General features: G+C 39.3%; 1 protein-coding gene across 1 annotated transcript in view; it reads left to right on the forward strand.

Moving 5' to 3' along the window:
- The first annotated feature begins 3,467 nt into the window (after window positions 1-3,467).
- LOC131947978 (uncharacterized) overlaps window positions 3,468-18,169 on the forward strand; it is an 80,237-nt gene continuing 65,535 nt past the window's right edge. Inside the window, exon 1 of the mRNA XM_059309413.1 lies at window positions 3,468-3,638. The gene's annotated coding sequence lies outside the window, so the exon portion shown is untranslated. The remainder of the gene's footprint in view (window positions 3,639-18,169) is intronic.

Raw genomic sequence — 18,169 nt, forward strand, 5'->3', positions numbered from 1 at the left:
TAGGTGTCACTGCTACATTGGTGACAGGTGAGATATGGGGTCAGTTAAAAAATAGTCACGGATCTCTTCTGGCTTGTGTTTCTGTGATTGGAACAATGGATGCTGGATGGGCATCAGGTGGATACTTGAGGGGGGGGGGGGACTTTGCCAAATTATATGTACTTGTTAACTTTACCTACTTTAGCAAAGTAGGTTTTTATGTAAGAAGGTAAAGGACACATCGATAGTGGCTATTATTTATGCTATTATTCTGCTATTGTTGCAGCTTATAGTTTTAGAATGTTAAGAGTGGTCTGGTGGTAGAGTGCGTGATTTTATCAAGTGGATTTGGGTTTGAATACATGTCAAGAGAGACTTTTTGGTTCGATCTGTACGGGTCTATTTTGACAGCAACGACGACTCAGTGAAGTCACTGTATGCTAGGAATGAAAATAATAAAATAACACTAGTGAAGCTATTGGAGAACGACGTCTGATTATCGTTAGAACTTAACATATAATAAAGCTAAATATAAGTTTTTGGCGTGGAGGGTAATTTTTTTTTAGCCCTCAGTTGTTTTTTTTAGTTTACAAACAGGAAAAATGAAAGTACTCCCGTTATTATGGTAATTGATATTATGCATTGCTACTTATAATAAAGGCACTTTCGAAAGCCTGCAGCACAGCTGAATGTGAAGCTACATTGCTGCATGCGCAGTTGCCTTGTGGTGAATTTGTTGACGCTTTTATTGCTGATAAATATCTGGCAACCCAAGACTTGCCTGGTTTATTTCAAACCACATAAAGTTCAGATTACGTCCTAAGGCCCTATTCATGGAAACTTATACTTTTAAAGTTTAATGATACAACACATGTAATAAATTTTAAGGTCAGTCTTAAAAAAAAATACGCTTGCATTGTGAAAATGTATCCCCTCCAACCCCCACCCCAACATTACTAGTACTTTAATGGAGTGCACTTCACAAAGAAAACCAAATACATGGCTAAAAATAAAATTGGAGAATTCCCGTTCTAAAAATAAGACGCAAATGATTGAATACAAAATCAATGAGAGGGTGAGAATTGTACAATGTAAACACGTAGGTATTTAACTTAACATGTTTAATGAGCTGTTAATGAAATCGCGAGACAGAGAGACCGTGAATTCCCATGGGACTTTGGTCTCAGCCCTGACACTGTTCGTGGTCCCACTCAGATGTCTGACAGAAAGTTTTAACACCAGAACAAGCACAAGAACACTGACGACTTTTAAAGTTAACCATGTGTGAAGATATGGCAATATTCTAAGCTTTTTATGGGGCGGGGGGGGGGGGGGGGGGGGGTGGGGGGAGAGGGAATAAAAAACGTGGAAAAGCTATATTTAGTACTAACGAAAACCAATCTAGAAGACAAAGTGGTCAAGGTTAACTTTAATGAATCAGGGGCGTTTCGATGTTTTGTCATCAACTGCATTTTTTAAAACATAGGCATTGAAAGAAGAAAATAGGAGGTACAATAAAAAAAATAAAGCAAACCAATGAGAGAAGAGAGAGAGAGGGGGGGGGGGGTGACATCTAAAGTAAAGTTATCGAGAGAGAGAGAGAGAGAGAGAGGGGGGGGGGGGTTGATATGTGTGCTACACGAAGCATAACCGTAGAAGTAGTTGAACTTTAATCGGATCAGAGTACTGCCGCATCAAGCAAAGCGCCATAGGATCCAGTGAAACGGAGCAGATAAGTGGTCGACTGTGTGAGTGGGTTTGTCGCCGTGTCTAGTATAAGCTTCAAACAAAGAACTTACTCTACTGAAATGTTGGAAGTAAACATCATGCTATAGGTCTTTAACCCAGGCCAGAAGTTAAGAAGAATTTATAAATGATTAATTATTCACCGTTTCGAATATAAAACTTAAAACACTGACATAGAGAAGAGCGGGTCGTCGCCAATAGCTATATATAGCTTAACGTGAGACCGTTATTTTAGAGGTATGTGTCCACCCACCCCAACACAGGTATATACACATATGCACATATATATATATATATATATATATATATATATATATATATATATATATATATATATATATATATATATATATATATCATGCCTAGTTCAAATGCTCTACTACTCTGCCACGCCGCCCCTTGTTAATTTTGTCACATGTAGCCTTTCAAACAGTCATCTTGGACACCTATATATTTGCTTATCCAGAACTATCTTCGCTCTTAATACCTCCCCCTTTCTCCCTCGCCTTACCCCAGCATTATTACTTTTAAAAAAAAAAAACCTTCAACAATTCTAATCCCTCACACAACAACAAAGTTTTTGCGAATTATATTTATAAAACCTCGTAATGTGTAGATTGTCTCCCTTATGGAAACCAATTTGTATAATCTCCCTTACTAGTGCAGGAAAAAGAACGCGCTGAACCATGCAATGAACTCTCCAACCGAAGCGTAGCGAGATTATCAAAGGTCACATCAGTGACTTCTCACCCCTGTCTTATTTATAGACTGTAGTTCGCCCCTGCGGGCTGGAGGCCTGGATAGTTTTTATATTCACTGCCTGACTGCTAAACAAGTTTTCACTCAAATTATACACACCATACATTTTTAAAAAGCTGGGCGTATTTGGACACATTTGGTTGCTTATAGAGGCTGTCATGTCATGTTTGAAAGGCTTTACATGGAAGAAGAAGAATAATGTAATTTAAGACTGCTTATTTTATGCGCTTTTACCTAGATCTAACCACCTCACTACCAACTCCAAATCTATGGTTATACGTCGGTCTATTAATTACAATATTTTGTTAAATTCATACGTTTATACAATAAGCATAATGTTAAACATACTGTTCTGATTTGGCTATTATTTGGCTATTTCCTCCCCCCCCCCCAACCGTTAAAAAATTGCGTCACTACTAAGATTACACAGATACACACGGTACTTTTAGATGTCGTTGCCTGTCAATAAACCACTTGCAGTGAAATTTTATCAACTTCAACAACCCCTCTCTCGTCAGTCCCCTATCTCAAAGAGTCAACCGCCCCAGCACAAATTCACGTTCGTTTAATTCACCATCAAAACACCCATCCTGCTGTTTTAGTACTTGGCTACTTTAAAGTAGAAAGCATAAGCAGTGGTTGTTAAATGGTGAAGTTATCACACGCTGATAATGTTATCTTTACCCGACCAACGTGGAATTTTAACAACACGCCCTTTAGGGTAAGTCGTTTACTGTAGCAGTTAGTAGTAGCGTCCCTTTGTGTCCCTGAATGGGTTTATAAATAGTTAACCATTGCTATTTCTGACTGCAAACCCAAAGAGTTATTCCCCTTTTTTTAAAAAGCTGTCGAGTCGTGTTTTAATATTAGAAAAAAAATCCTGTATTATTATGCATTCAAGGCGGGATAATTCTCGTTTTTAATACCCGGCTTAATTCCCTTACGTTTTATTGCAATTTTAAGCTATACAAGGATGTGAAGGCAGTTGAGAGAAACTACACCACGCGGAAGGGTTAATATGTAGTTAGCCGACACATTAGAAAGATAGCGTTCGTGTTTTTATGCTGGCGAAACCCTCTCGCTACAGCACGGATTTAGACTGGTAAAATATTCTGGATTATGTACACACTGGGGGAATATTTTCTCGCAACTGGGTATGTAAATTTACTCAATTCCTTTAGTGCCACGTACAGTTACGTCACGAGTAACGACGTTCAAACATCCTGTGTCACATTGAAGGGAGTGGTTTAGTATTTTAAAGTATTTCCGTTGTATGGTCTCTGGTTAAAAAAACCCATCTGGCTTGTTTACAACTTTCCATACTTCATTCAATACTCTGACTATAAAACTATCACAACTTTAAGTAACTCTTATACATTAGTGTTTAGTTCTGTCGGTACGCGTAGTTTAGGTTGTTTTTATGACGAGTTAAGCATGAGGATCAATGATTGCGTAGTACACCATCATTACATTAGGGGAAACTTCACATACTGTACCGAATTATACGTGTCCAAGTGATCATATCTGATAATTGTTACTTGAGCCAGCTTAACCCTAAGTCTTAAAGTTTAACTATGTAATATATATATATATATATATATATATATATATATATATATATATATATATATATATATATATATATATATATATATATATATACCCCACACACGCACACACATATACATACACACATATATATAAAGATATATATTTAGGCCCATATATATATATATATAAATATATATAAATATATATATATATATATATATATATATATATATATATATATATATATATATATATATATATATATATATATATATATATATATATATATATATATATATATATATATATATATATATATATATGTATATATATGCCCTATACCATATACACGTAAATATTAGAACGTAAATACTGACTGGCTCCCTAAAGAAACTAATAGTACACCCGGTAGTTGGCCCTCTTATAAACAACCCGTGTTGTTTGTTACCATTAAATATATCTGACACTAAACAGCCTGTTTATTTTCGATTAGACCAATACAATAGATTCACTGATTGATTAGAATCGATTATCCATTTTTTGGGTAGAACGGGGGGAGGGGAGGGGGTTTGTGCAGACGACAAAAGGTGCTTGACTCTGTTGGGAGAGACAGGTAGATCTAGCGGGGATAGAAAACGTACCTTTTGTTTAAGGGCTCATGATATCACGGCCACGCCCAGCCCGGCTCTCTTCACGTCCGGGGTCTATTGTGTTTACATTCGGTCAGAGGGGGGGGGGGGGAGGGGGGGGGGAGAGAAAGAAGAGAAGGCGCTATTACAGTCAGGGGCTAGGGGAGCTAACACAAGGCTGTTTGACATTCGACCAAGGGAGGTAAGCGAGTACTGCACAATTACATTTCTCCCCCCCCCCTCACCGGATTCGCCATTTTACCGCATGTGATGTAAAAGTTCACGCCAACCAGACAATAAAAAAAAAAGAGACTGCCTATCGTTCACTGCAAGCCCGCTGCAGTTGGAAGCACCAGTTACTCAGAGTATTGGCAGCGTTAGCTCCCTGCGTTTGCCACTGGAATCTGAATTAATGATGTTTAAAAAAATAATTTCCTCTTGTTCTGGATTAATAATTACATTGAGATTAGCTAAAATAACCAGGTATGTCTTCTTAATTAGCAACTAATACGTTTTCTGATTAAGTTATAAATATCTGATTGAACAAAAAAGCACAGTGGTAGCTAGTGGCGTGATTAGGGGGTGGTTAGGGCCGACAACACCCACCGGATGACACTGGCATAAAAAAAATATATTAAATCCTCATAGGGAGGCGGGTAACGAAATATTGGGTATCTGATAAACAATAAAATTACATATCATATATTTAGTTATTCATTACTGTAAAAAAAAATATAAGTAAGTAAAAGTAAAGTTTCCCTTTTAAACCTGACGGTCTATGGGGAAAATGAAGTAGATTTCACCTATTTCTGTGACCTCGGTATATGAAGAGATAGTGTGGTCAGCACTATGCCCAGCCGCCCTTTCTTTCCCTAACGTGAGTTAGGTACCCATCAGAGTTGGGTAGACTCAGGTCTACTGACTTGAACCCGGATTCGAACTCGAGACTTACGGGTTAGCAGTCCAGCTCTCTACCGCTAGACTACTCCGTCCCGTGTTTTTAAAAAAAAAAACAAAAAAAAAACATATACCCCATCATTTAACTAAAATAGAAGTAGATCTATCTAAGCAAAAATGGGGTAGGCTAAACGAAAGTACTCTCCAAATATGATGTAGGAGCTGTATCTAATAAAAAAGCAACTGTTTTTCGAGCTTATATCTTTTTACTAAACAGCAATATCATTACACATTTTGTACATGATTGTTATGGCTTTGCAACATTTTAGTTAAGGGTGTGTTTGAGTGATAATATGGCGCATGCTGAGACAGAACTTTTAAAAGGGATAAGGACAGTTTAAAATCTATAACTCACGCTTATAGATTAAGTAGCCTATACTTATACAATAAGAATACCTATAGAGTCCTTGCAAACACGTGACCTAAATCACGTGATACCTACGCCCGCCGCCACAGTGGTGTACATCAGACGTAAACACAATCAGCTGTTCGCCAGCGCTGGACGTGTTCACCAACGCTGGACGTGTTCACCGTATGTAAAGAATCGCGCCCGCGGAAAAGGAAAAATATGTTTAAAAACTTGAACTCTTAGGAATTGAAGATCCTTATACAGTTATTGACAGTTTCGCGGATAATATAAATATGTGGCCGAAATTTCTAAATAAAAATACTGTTAGTAATACCGTTTGCGTTTAGAGTTTAAGTAGACGAAGCTGATCAAATGCAGTAATATATTAGAGGTTATCTACTGTAGCAAACGTGAGACCACTTAACTCCTACAAAACCCACACTACAACGGCTAATATAATCCATGGGTAATAACCAATCTGGGTAGCATGTTATACAATTTAAGACCTTATAATCCAGCAGGGAAGTGATCAGACACATTAATACTGATGTTCAACCCTGATGATGGCTGCCCCCACCTGTATCTACTAGCCCACAATAAAACCAAAGAGGAGTCTGCCCTGCCCTCCCCTGAAAATGTCTCATTTCCGTGATACCCAGCCCCACAGAAATAGTATATCTCTTATATAATTTTGACCCTCAGGGCCCAGCAGGGAGAACAAAGGGGAAAGTCCCACTGCTCTCCCCTCAACACTTCTCACCTCGGTGTCATGTTATGTCATTTATAGCACACACGGCTTATCAGGGGAAAGCATTAAGGCATTAAGAATCTTAACTCTGGACAGCTACACACTAGTATACTAGCTACACACTAGGTGCCTACTGTAAACTACTAGACTGTAGGCCCTATGTAGACCTGCAATTGTATCAATTGTAGACTGGGTCCATTGTTATTATTCTAAACCATCTCACTTATAATGTTTCTTGATTTGTTTCTTTTATAAACAGTGGATTTAAAAAAAAAAATTTAGCCTAATCATTAACCAAATAATAATAATGTGGTTATTTGTTGTTGGCTGGTATGATCTAGATTGTACTACTAGGCTACAAAAACGTAGTAGACCAATTACTAGATATGAATTTGAATTTAATTAAACTCAGTCCAGTATCAGATACATATTGCTGTAAAAAGACAACAAAGTAGGTAGGCCTTAGTAATGTATTAAAGCCTTCTACTACAATAATATCAACTACATGCTTGTATAAAGTTTTTACAATTTAATTTAAGTAGCAGATTCTAGATCTAAGTCTAGTCATATAATCTATTTCAATTTCAGAAAATTTCGTTTGCTAAAAAAATGATTAGATAATAGAGCGAGATTTTAGATCTTAGAGACAATTAAATGCTTTATTAGGCCTATTATGACTACTTTAGATTTATTATGGGTGTATTTTGAATCGAATGTAGATCTAAAGTAATTAAATTTAAGTAAAGAAGTAGATTCTAGATTCTATGTCTACCCAGCGGAGCCAGGTATTAGATCTTATTATTCTTATTAGCCTACTACTTTTGACTTTGTCTTTTACTATTAGTATTTGTGAAGGTCGAGCATATTTGTTTTATTAATAGTTATCTTTTATAATTAAAATGAAGTTTATTATTTTACTGTCCTTACATGAAACAAAGTATCGAGAACTGCATTTGATCAGATTCGGCTACTTTAACTCTAAACGCAAACAGTATTACTAACAGTATTTTTATTTAGAAATTTTGTCCACATATTTATTTATACGAAACTGTCAATAACAGTATAAGGATCTTCAATTCCTAAGAGTTCAAGTTTTTTAACGTATTTTTCCTTTTCCGCGGGCGCGATTCTTTACATACAGTGAACACGTCCAGCGCTGGTGAACACGTCCAGCGCTGGCGAACAGCTGATTGTGTTTACGTCTTGTGTACACCACTGTGGCGGCGGGCGTAGGTATCACGAACGGACGTGACGTCATATGAAAGGACTCTATACGTTAAGTAGACAGGGCCGGCGAACTAGGCGGTCGCCTAGGGCGCCATCCATAGGGGGCGCAAAAGGTTTAATCGCTATTATTAAAAAGTACCTAATAACGAATAACTTTTATAAAGGAGTAGCGATCTATTTCGGCACCCAGGACGAACTATCAATTTTGCGCCCCCACCCCAAAATTAGGTCTATATAGGCCTATATTTATTCGCGATGATGAAAATGCAGCCCCACCTCCCTAATTTGGAAAGGTCGGGGCGCTTTTTACCAGTCACTTTGCCTTTTTAATGTGGTGTCACATAACTGATGTAAAAAACGATTAAATAAGTTCGTAATTTACATTTCGAACATTTTAATAGGGCTCGTAAGTCTCGTTTTCTCGGAATTTGAATTAGATAGTATTGTCACTTGTTTGGTAAGTTTTGATGACTCGTTTAGATTTGGGAGTAACGACGGAAGGCTGTTGATGATATCGTTTCGTAGGTATAAAGTATAAAGTATCGAAGTGTTAAAGTGTCATAATTTTTATTTGGCTGTTGTGTAGTTGAAGGTCTAGTGGAATCTGATTGGTAGTAGAGAAATGAGAATGCAGGTGATGAAGTATCGTAGTTCTGGAGTTCGGGAGTATTGATTCTTGTGGTATTAAGGTGTCGAATTATATTGACTGTTAAAGTGTAGTAGTAGGTCCAGTGAAATCGTTGTTGATTGGGAGTATCGTTATTAGAGCTTGGTGAAGTTAAACGAGTTGGTGTCGTAGTTCTGGAGCATCGAGTCTAGTTATGCTTAGATATCGAAGTTTGATATGTGTTGTGAATGTAGTAGAGTATATCGAGTAGTCGAGTTTATCGTAAGATAAATGATTTCAACTCAGTACGGAACACACTACAAAGAAAGGTGGCGTTCTTTAGTTGGAAAATCTTTAGTTTTTTAGGAATCTATATTACCACTGTTATTATTTATTAAATAGGACGGAATTTATAACAAACTATTAACTTAAACATATTTAATCAATAATTTTAGCAAAGTCTAAAACAGTTAGATCTACCAGTGTTTGATATTTTGAAAAGACATCCCTTAATTTAGGGGATCCAAAATTTTATCTGAAGTAATTTAGCAACCAAAAGTATACGTATATATCATCAAAATGGAATAGAAGTATGTTATAATAAAGCTACCCTTTTTAGACTTTTAAATAAAACCTACAGTTAAGTACTCAATAGGTAAAATATATTGTTTTTACAAGGTTATATAGCTAACATAAATGGTTTGTTATAAATATTACGTAATAAAATTTAGAGCGTTTTATTTTGTTTTTCAAACATGTCTTAGTTACACTTGTTTAATTTAACAATTCTTGTGAAGTTATTTCCCTTGAATAAAACTTATTTGGATTTTCAAATTGGAGATAATTCGTTGCTTAACTTTACATTTCAAATTCCTGCACCTTCAGAGTTTCTTCCTGAAGAAAGTCTACCCGAACGTAATGGAATTTACATAGAAAATATATACTTTTGACAGTGTCCGCCCCCCCCCCCCCCCCGAAAATTTCAAGTGCACCCCCGGAGAAAAAAGTCTGGAAGAAACACTGTGCACCTTAGGTTGACCGCTTATATATAAATACAAATTTAAGTCATTATTTGCTACTGTAAAAATTATATAGAGCTTAAGTTCTAAACAAAATAGTTTGGTAGGTTTTTTTTTACAAATACATCAGTAGCCATTGCAGATTGCAATACTTAATGTTGGTAGACATCAGTAGCGTAGCGAGGGGGGACATATGTCCCCGGGCGCCGACCTTAGGGGGCGCCAAAATGGGTTGGAAAAATAAATTGAAAGGTTGAGGGGGTGCAAATCGAAAGTTTGAGGGGGGGGGGGGTGCAAATCGAAATCTCGAGGGGGGGGGGGTGCAAATCGAAAAGTTTGTCCCCGGTCGCCGGAAAGGGTCGCTACGCCTCTGGTAGACATTCAGTCTTAGTTGTAAATTAAACGTATAACGTGTATGCAATTGATAATAAATTAATATGTCGCTTTTAATTAAATGTTTTTTATACATATGTTGTAGCAATTTTTTTAGTAATATGTTTTAGTAATTTTTTGTGAAAGGGCGCGTTTAATAAGTTTTGCCTAGGGCGCTATATAACCTGGCGCCGGCACTATAAGTAGACCTATTCAAGTACACCTATAGGCTATATGGCTACCCCCCGTCAATAACCCCCCTCCCCGGACATTCCCCCCCCCCCCGACATTCCCCCCCCCCGAGTAATTACCGGGGGCGGGGGGATAATGTTCTGTAGCTAGGCTACATTAGGTAGACTGTTGACCTATACTTAAGTATACCTATACATTAAGTAGCCATATACATTAAATATACCTATTTATACGTATCTGCTGAAAAGCCCTGATGCCGAGATTTAAAACTAATTGTCACGTGATCCTGTGCCATTAGTTGCAAGGTTGTGACGGATACCCTTTTCCTGACACATATGACAGTGGTACAGCGGTAAGGTAGTGTTGGCAATCAAACTAGCAGATACCATAGGGGGGGGGGGTTCAGATAAAATCAGAACTTGTTTCTTTTAAATTACCCCAATGAATTATGGAAGTTGATTCTGCATTTTACTCCTCAAATCATTGATAAATAGATCGATATATTTTCACCCACGTTAGAAATACATGTCTTAAAATAAATAAAAAAAAATAAGAAAGGGTAAATACTTCTAGACTATTCTTGTGAATTACTTCCGTATATTTCAAAGAACAGTAGCAAATAGTTTTAAACTTTGTCTGCGTATAGATCTACAATCTTTTGAAGGTAACAGGGAAGTCGAACGTGCAGGTATGTGTTTGAGGTGTTATGTGTATGCATGTGTGTCGCTGGATGTGTGTGTGTGTGTGTGTGTGTAGGGGGGGGGGGGTAGCTGACTTAAATTAAAGATTACTAACCGAGTTATTCGTGTAGTTCAGGGGTCTCCAAACTTTTCAGTCCGAGGGCCGCATTAACTATCAAATTTCCGTTCGGGGGCCAGGTTCCTTCCAGGCATATCTTTGATTTTTCTGGGCAAATTTCCTCAACCATCAACAACACACGTTTTTTTCCGTGGACAAAAAGGGCTCCGCGGGCCGGATGAGAGGACATCGCGGGCCGCATCCGGCCCGCGGGCCGTAGTTTGGAGACCCCTGGTGTAGTTAACTACGGTTGACGTGAAGAGCTTCTTCTCTTTTTATACAACTCTTAATTAGTAGATATTTACAGTACAATCATTACAGAATAACATTCAAATACAAATAAAGATATATTTTGGCTTCGGTGAAACATGGCTTAAAACCACAGAAATAGGAAAGATGTGTGTGTGGAGGGGTGAGGCGGGGGGGGGGGGGGGGATTATCCGCAGTTGATAAGTGACGTAATACCCCTGGTAACTGGTGATAGGGTGATCCAGCATTCAATCGTCGGCACCCAGATAACACAAGAATAACACGCAGCCGATAACAAAGCGGGGTAGAACGATAACAGGATAACATCTCATCACCTGTTCACACCCAGCCCAGGGGCGGAGATACACACGGGTCTGTGGCGGGTTTTCTTGTAGGCTATTTTTACATACATGTTTGGCAACTCTTCCTCACATACCCCCTTCCCTCCCCACACACTGTGAATAGAGGGTGTGGAGAGGTTCGGGTGCAGGACATTAACCACAGTCAATCACCCCCCCCCCCCTCACCCCCATCCCCCAGGACCTCCCCTTTCGACATTAACCCCAGTCAATCACCCCCCACCCCCACGACATCCCCTTCGACATTAACCCCAGTCAATCACCCCCCTCACCCCCATCCCCCAGGACATCCCCTTCGACATTAACCCCTGTCAATTACCCCCTCCCCCCTCACCCTCGCACAGTTAGGGATAAGTTAGGGTTAGGTTAGGACTAGTGTTAGGGTCAGGGTTAGATGTAGATATCTAGGTTTTGAGTTGAGGTTAGGTTTGATGTAGGGGTTAGGATTAGCTATAGATTTGGGGTTAAGGTTCTTCAGGATGGGGGAGGGGGGTAATTGACAAGGGGTAATAACTCTGGAGGGGGATGGGAAATCTCGGGGTCGAATAGTCAGGGAGGGGGGAGGGTAATTGATCAGAGAGGTTAATAGTTTCTTTAATGATTCACCTGTTCAAAGAGCGTTGCACATGCTATGTTGTTCAGTGCAAACAACACATACTGACAACACACATCCGAATGACAACATGAATTTCAGGAAGAAAGTTTTTGTCATTTGTTATCAGAAAGTTATGCGAAAGTTATATTGAATAAAATTCACAAAGATATAAATGAAAGTCATAAACGAAAGCTGTACCTACAAGGCTTTCTCTTAACTACCTTTCCGCTCGATTCACTCTCTACTCTATAGGCATAGGTCTTTATTCTCCCTCATCTCTCTCTTTCTCTCTCTCTCTCTCTCGCTCTCTCTCACTCTCTCTCTCTCACACACACATACAAACCCACATACATACCTTAGGTGACAGGCCAATTAACATACCTTTGGGCTCACGTGTCAGACGACCAATCAGGGTAGACTCGCTATTGGGGCACTTAAGAGTACAATGGAACTCACATCACCAACCTATATGTCAGTGATTGGTCAGATTCCCCCCTAATGAAGTATTAGTTAAGTAAATTCTCAGGGGGTCAAGTAATCATTGATCACTACCTACCCGTCAAGTGACTACTACAGTTCATATAGGTCAAATAATTATATCTCATTCCCCAGTAAAGTTACCGTTTGGGATCTGATAGTAAATAGGGTAGATGGAGTAAAGTTAATCTGTTTATTGACCCCGGCATTTTGAAGGGATAGTGTGGTCAGCAAATACTACAGGTCTACTTTGGAACTGGGTGATTTTTAGGGACGTCATACGGAACGTTATACAACTTGGGATTCAAACCCGAGACTTTCGGGTTGGCAGACCGACTACACCGTCCCACCAGTAAACAGTGGTCAAATAATCATCACTCGGTTCTTAGAATTTAACTAATTATCAATCAGTTCCCCAATTAGTCAAGTAATTATCACTCAGTTTACATTGATCAAATAATTATCACTCGTGTATTCGGCATCATTAGTCCCCGCCCAAAAGATAACATAATTAGATAACAATTCAAGAGATAAACTCCGTAGGTAAAGTAATCGGATGATTTCAGATTTACGACACTCATAGTCTAAAATAGTTAGACAACATCTCATTTATAACACCTAAAAGATAAACTATTTTATTAATATATAATATAACACACTATCATATACATGGGTAGCATCAAATTCATAACACCTAAATTTGGGCATAACGCTCGTGGTGACACCAAATTTATAATATGTTGAAACAAACATTGATTAACACTCGTGTTTGTTTAGCCCCGGATAAGTCCTAAAGTATAAACAAATATGCGGATTATAACATGACGATAAATCCATTGAACTGATAACAGTTATTACCGAGTCTTGAAATGTCATGACAGAACTTCTATCGCACGATATTTTGTTAGTTTATAGCGCGAAACTTCATTGATAAAACTAGTATCAAGTTAATCGTTTTGTTTAAAATATCTTGTTTGTGTAAGGCTGACAAGAAATTTTCAATCTTTGGTAACTTTTAGAAACTCATTTTATCGGTCAAACTTTTTAATTCTTTTATCACTATTTAGTGTTAGGTTTTTTGTTACAACAGTCTGATGAATGTCTGTCTTTACTTTCTGAAATATCACTGTGTGAATTCAGTGGCGTAGCGAGGTCGGGTGTCACCCGGTGCGGCACTTAATGGTGTCGAGCCCCCAGAGGCATAGCGACCCTTCCCGGGGACAAATTTTCGATTTGCACCCCCTCAAGTTTTCGATTTGCACCCCCCCCCCAAACTTTCGATTTGCACCCCCCTCAAGTTTTTCTCTATATATTTTGCTATTTTTTGCCTTGGTGTCACCCCCCTAGATGGTGTCACCCGGTGCGGTCCGCACCGCCCCCCCCCCCCTCGCTACGCCTCTGTGTGAATTAATCATCTGATAGTTTCGTTCAATCATTTTTTCCGGAAGGTTCTTGAAACTTTCGGGGGAGGGGGGGGGGGGGGAGAAGGGAGGGTAGGTTGTGGAAGACGTGCTTTGGTGCAATCCCTTCCCCCCTCCGAAGAGAAACCAGAACGAATCTGTTATCTGCACGATTCGTTTAGCTAATAATATGAACAAATTACTAATTAAACTGTTGTTACAGATCAATACATCAATAAAAAGTTTTCCAATCGCTTGACGCACGCATGTGTTCATGTGTAGAGAAAAAGTGTCCTGGATCACACTGCTCTCAGTTCTTCGATTTGCGTATTTGTACCAACAACGTTATACAAAATACTTTTATTTCTTACTATCAAATAACCAAGTCTCCCATCACTAATCGATACCTTTGAAGAGATTGAAAATTGATTCCCTGACCTGGACATGTCTGAGGCCACCGACGATCGAACCCCAGCTGTGCTCTCTCCCCAGCCGTTAGACGCTGGCATACTTGAGCGGGGCGTGGTCCCGTTTGTTACTGCGGTAATCAGGGCTATCAATAGGTATTGGTTGATGTGGCGATTAGCTGGGTTCACGGAGATTTATATCTATGGTACATGAGAGGTGTGGTAGCGATATTAGCACACACAAACATTCGTTTGATTTTTTAAATTGTAAACTGAGAGGGTAATATTAGTATACAAAAAACTTTCACTTGATTTAGAATGGAAACTGAGACGGTAATATTAGCATACAAAACAACATTCGTTTTATTTTGTATAGGAAAGTGTATATCAATGATTGATAGTTTATCCTATTTTAGTGCGGTGTTTTACGTAAACTTAAAACTAGTGACATGTAACACTTGACATAGTGTGCATATACTATTACCATCGTAGCAAGAAAGCATAATATTTTTTACACAACACAGAACGTCACTCGAATATATTTTTCAACCCAGCGCATTAAATTCTAGATATATTTTCCTAACATTCCCACCCCCTACCAATGTAGACCTATTCAAATTTCAAGGAAATATAAATTTATTTCAAAATACCACAATGTTAAAAACATAATGCTGTAAATTGACGTGTTTCGCGATTACCAAAAAAACAAAAACAACAACTTGTCTTCTTCGAGGATGATTCTTAAAAAGTCCAACTTCGTGGAGAAACTGGACTGTGGTCTCCAGATCTGCGGGCACCCCATACCATAATCCAGTTAACTTAGACAATACGCTAGCAGAACTGTACCATTATTTCTATGTCGAAAATGTCCCTGGTGCAAAAATAGATACTTGTATTGCTAAAGTAATTTTAACCCTCATAAAATCATCCTCTATTTATAACGCAATTTTAATGTGTAGAGAAACTCATCATTGAAGGTAATTAGTGAAAGCCTAACGGTTCAGGCTTCCAAATGAACAGAGGCGTGGTGGATGATGTAAGCTTATTGGTCCACTTAACACAAGTGCCTGGATAGGACATCAACAAAGCACATGTCAAGAAAAGTATGTTACTCGTGTAGGTCTGAATCACACGAAGGAGAAGCGAGGGGAATATATGACTGAGAGGTGTCAACACACTATTAGATGCTGTTCATTTATAGTTAGGCTACCATCTATCTATCGCCGAATTAATAGCTAGGCTACAATCTATCCTATCATTTATAGATAGGCTACCATCTCTCCTATTAATTTATAGCAAGACTATCATCTATTATATCATTTATAGACGAGCTACCATTTATTCCTTCATTTATAGACGGGCTACCACATATCTCATTAAAAGCTCTCATACAACTTCCTGCATCATAAACCCTCACAGGGGCGTAGCGAGGGGGTGGGGGGGGGGGCGAGGGGTGCGGACCGCACCGGGTGACACCATTTAGGGGGGTAACACCAAGGCAAAAAATAGCAAAATATATACAGAAAAACTCGAGGGGGGGGGGGTGCAAATCGAAAGTTTGAGGGGGGGGGGGTGCAAATCGAAAACTTGAGGGGGGGGGGGTGCAAATCGAAAGTTTGAGGGGGGTGCAAATCGAAAACTTGAGGGGGGGGGTGCAAATCGAAAGTTTGAGGGGGGTGCCAATCGAAAATTTGAAAGTTTGTCGCTGGGAAGGGTCTCTATGCCTCTGGGGGGGGGGGGGGGGGTGACACCATTAAGTGCCGCACCGGGTGACACCCGACCTCGCTACGCCACTGAACCATCATACAAATAATCCACCACAACTACACATAATCTTCATCTTTAAACCAAACCACTTTGAGTGAACAAACCACATTACGAAACGAAATTTAACGGCACCTCACACATAAAAAAAAGATTTCAACGCCGTTCTTGGTGATTTACTTGACAATGTTCTGCAGATGCATACTATTTTGTAGCTGAAACACATATTGAACTAAATTCCTTAGTCCTCCCTCGAGCAACCTTACTCCTGTATTACATTAACCTGTTGTAATTCTTAACTACAGCACTTTAACTGAATGTCAAAACTCCTGAAAAAAGTACAAATCGTTGCATGTGTCCTCCTTAGGGTTTACTGTTACGTGTAGTATGGTGATAAAGCTCTCCTTAAACTGCCACGGTGTGTTACCCACCTTACAATTAAATAGGAAACAATTTTCTATTAGACTAAATGTGTAATACACCAAGCTACTGGGAATCAGAAGAAATTTTTTTTTTTTTTTGTAATCCAAACGATTGCCGTAGATAGATACCTAATATGTTGCCGAGCAAAGGGGTAAGAAAGCAACACAAAAAGTTTATAGATGGGTCCATGGAAGAGTTACAACCCCCCCCCCCCACCCCCTTACCTACGCCACTGGATACGTTGCGTAAACTCTGCATCTCCTCATCGACCCACTTTTTACAACAGTAAATAGGAGCTGTGCATCCATAAGACCACCTTCCTACCCCCCACCCCAGCCATTAAGACAGTAAATAAAACCTGTGTATCCATACGACCGCCCCGCCCCCCCCCCCCCCCCCCCATCCAACGTGTAAACCGCGTGTAAACCGCACTCCATTTTTTAAAGCAATGTCAACTTCCGTGTTTTTGTTGATGTCTGTATAACCGCCCATTGTCCTCCGTATATTATAAGCAACGTTAGTTAGGCCTGGTGTTCCCACGGGCTGTGATCGTTGTCTCTTTTCCTGCGCATCCAGTATTGTCATGCTAAAAATAGAAATACTGTATAGGGCCTAATTCGTTTTATTTAAAAAAATAATAAAGAGTCATAAACGTTTGACAAACTAATGCGACAATGGTCTTAAACGATGGCAGGCGAGAACTAAAGAAAAAAATCGACAGAATTTTGGGTGCAAATTAGCATTGGATTAGATTTACCTCCTGTGACAAAGAATTAGGCCTAGTTATTTGTATGTGAGCTTTGACCTAAGAAATACTTCCGGTCGTTTTACATCTTTCTCAGTTCAGTCCCTTTGAAAGACAAACTGTATATCAACGTACGTTTTGACCTTTGATTGTGCGCCTTTAGACTTATAAGTAGCAACGCACAGAAGAGCAAATGCTTCGTTTATGCTTTTTTATTCGATAGTGACGTAATCAGTGACATTGCTGGAAGGTCATCTCGCATTTGTTTTTTCGATTTTGATTTTAAGTCAGTGGAGGCTAAGATTTAGGCCGATTCAGTACCCAGCAGTGTTGTCACACCCCAGAGAGAAACAGTTTTTCACGGTGAAAACTTATTTGTCGTAAAACACAAGTATTTTGATGTTTAAATTGATCAGAGGACGTCAAATGGAACCAGTGTTTCTTCTAGACTTTTTTTCTCCGGGGAGGCACTTGAAATTCTTTTTTTTTTTTTGGGGGGGGGGGGGGGGCGGCAGAGGCGTAGCGACCCTTCCTGGCGCCCGGTGAAAAACTTGCACCCCCCTCTAACATCCCCCCTCAAACTTTTGATTTGCACCCCCTTCAAACTTTCGATTTGCACCCCCCCCCCCCCCTCATCAAACTTTCGATTACTTTTTCCAACCCATTTTGGCGCCCTCTAAGGTCGGCGCCCGGGGACATATGTCCCCCCCCCCCATCGCTAAGCGACCCCGAAGTGATGTCTGGAAGAAACTCTGATTGGAACCCGACCACTCACCAAAAAATAAAATAAAAAATTATTGACGTGTTCTTCGGGTCG

This window comes from Physella acuta, unplaced genomic scaffold (assembly GCF_028476545.2).
Source record: "Physella acuta isolate Inbredline_101_S28 unplaced genomic scaffold, ASM2847654v3 ptg000619l, whole genome shotgun sequence".
Lineage (NCBI taxonomy): Eukaryota > Metazoa > Mollusca > Gastropoda > Physidae > Physella > Physella acuta.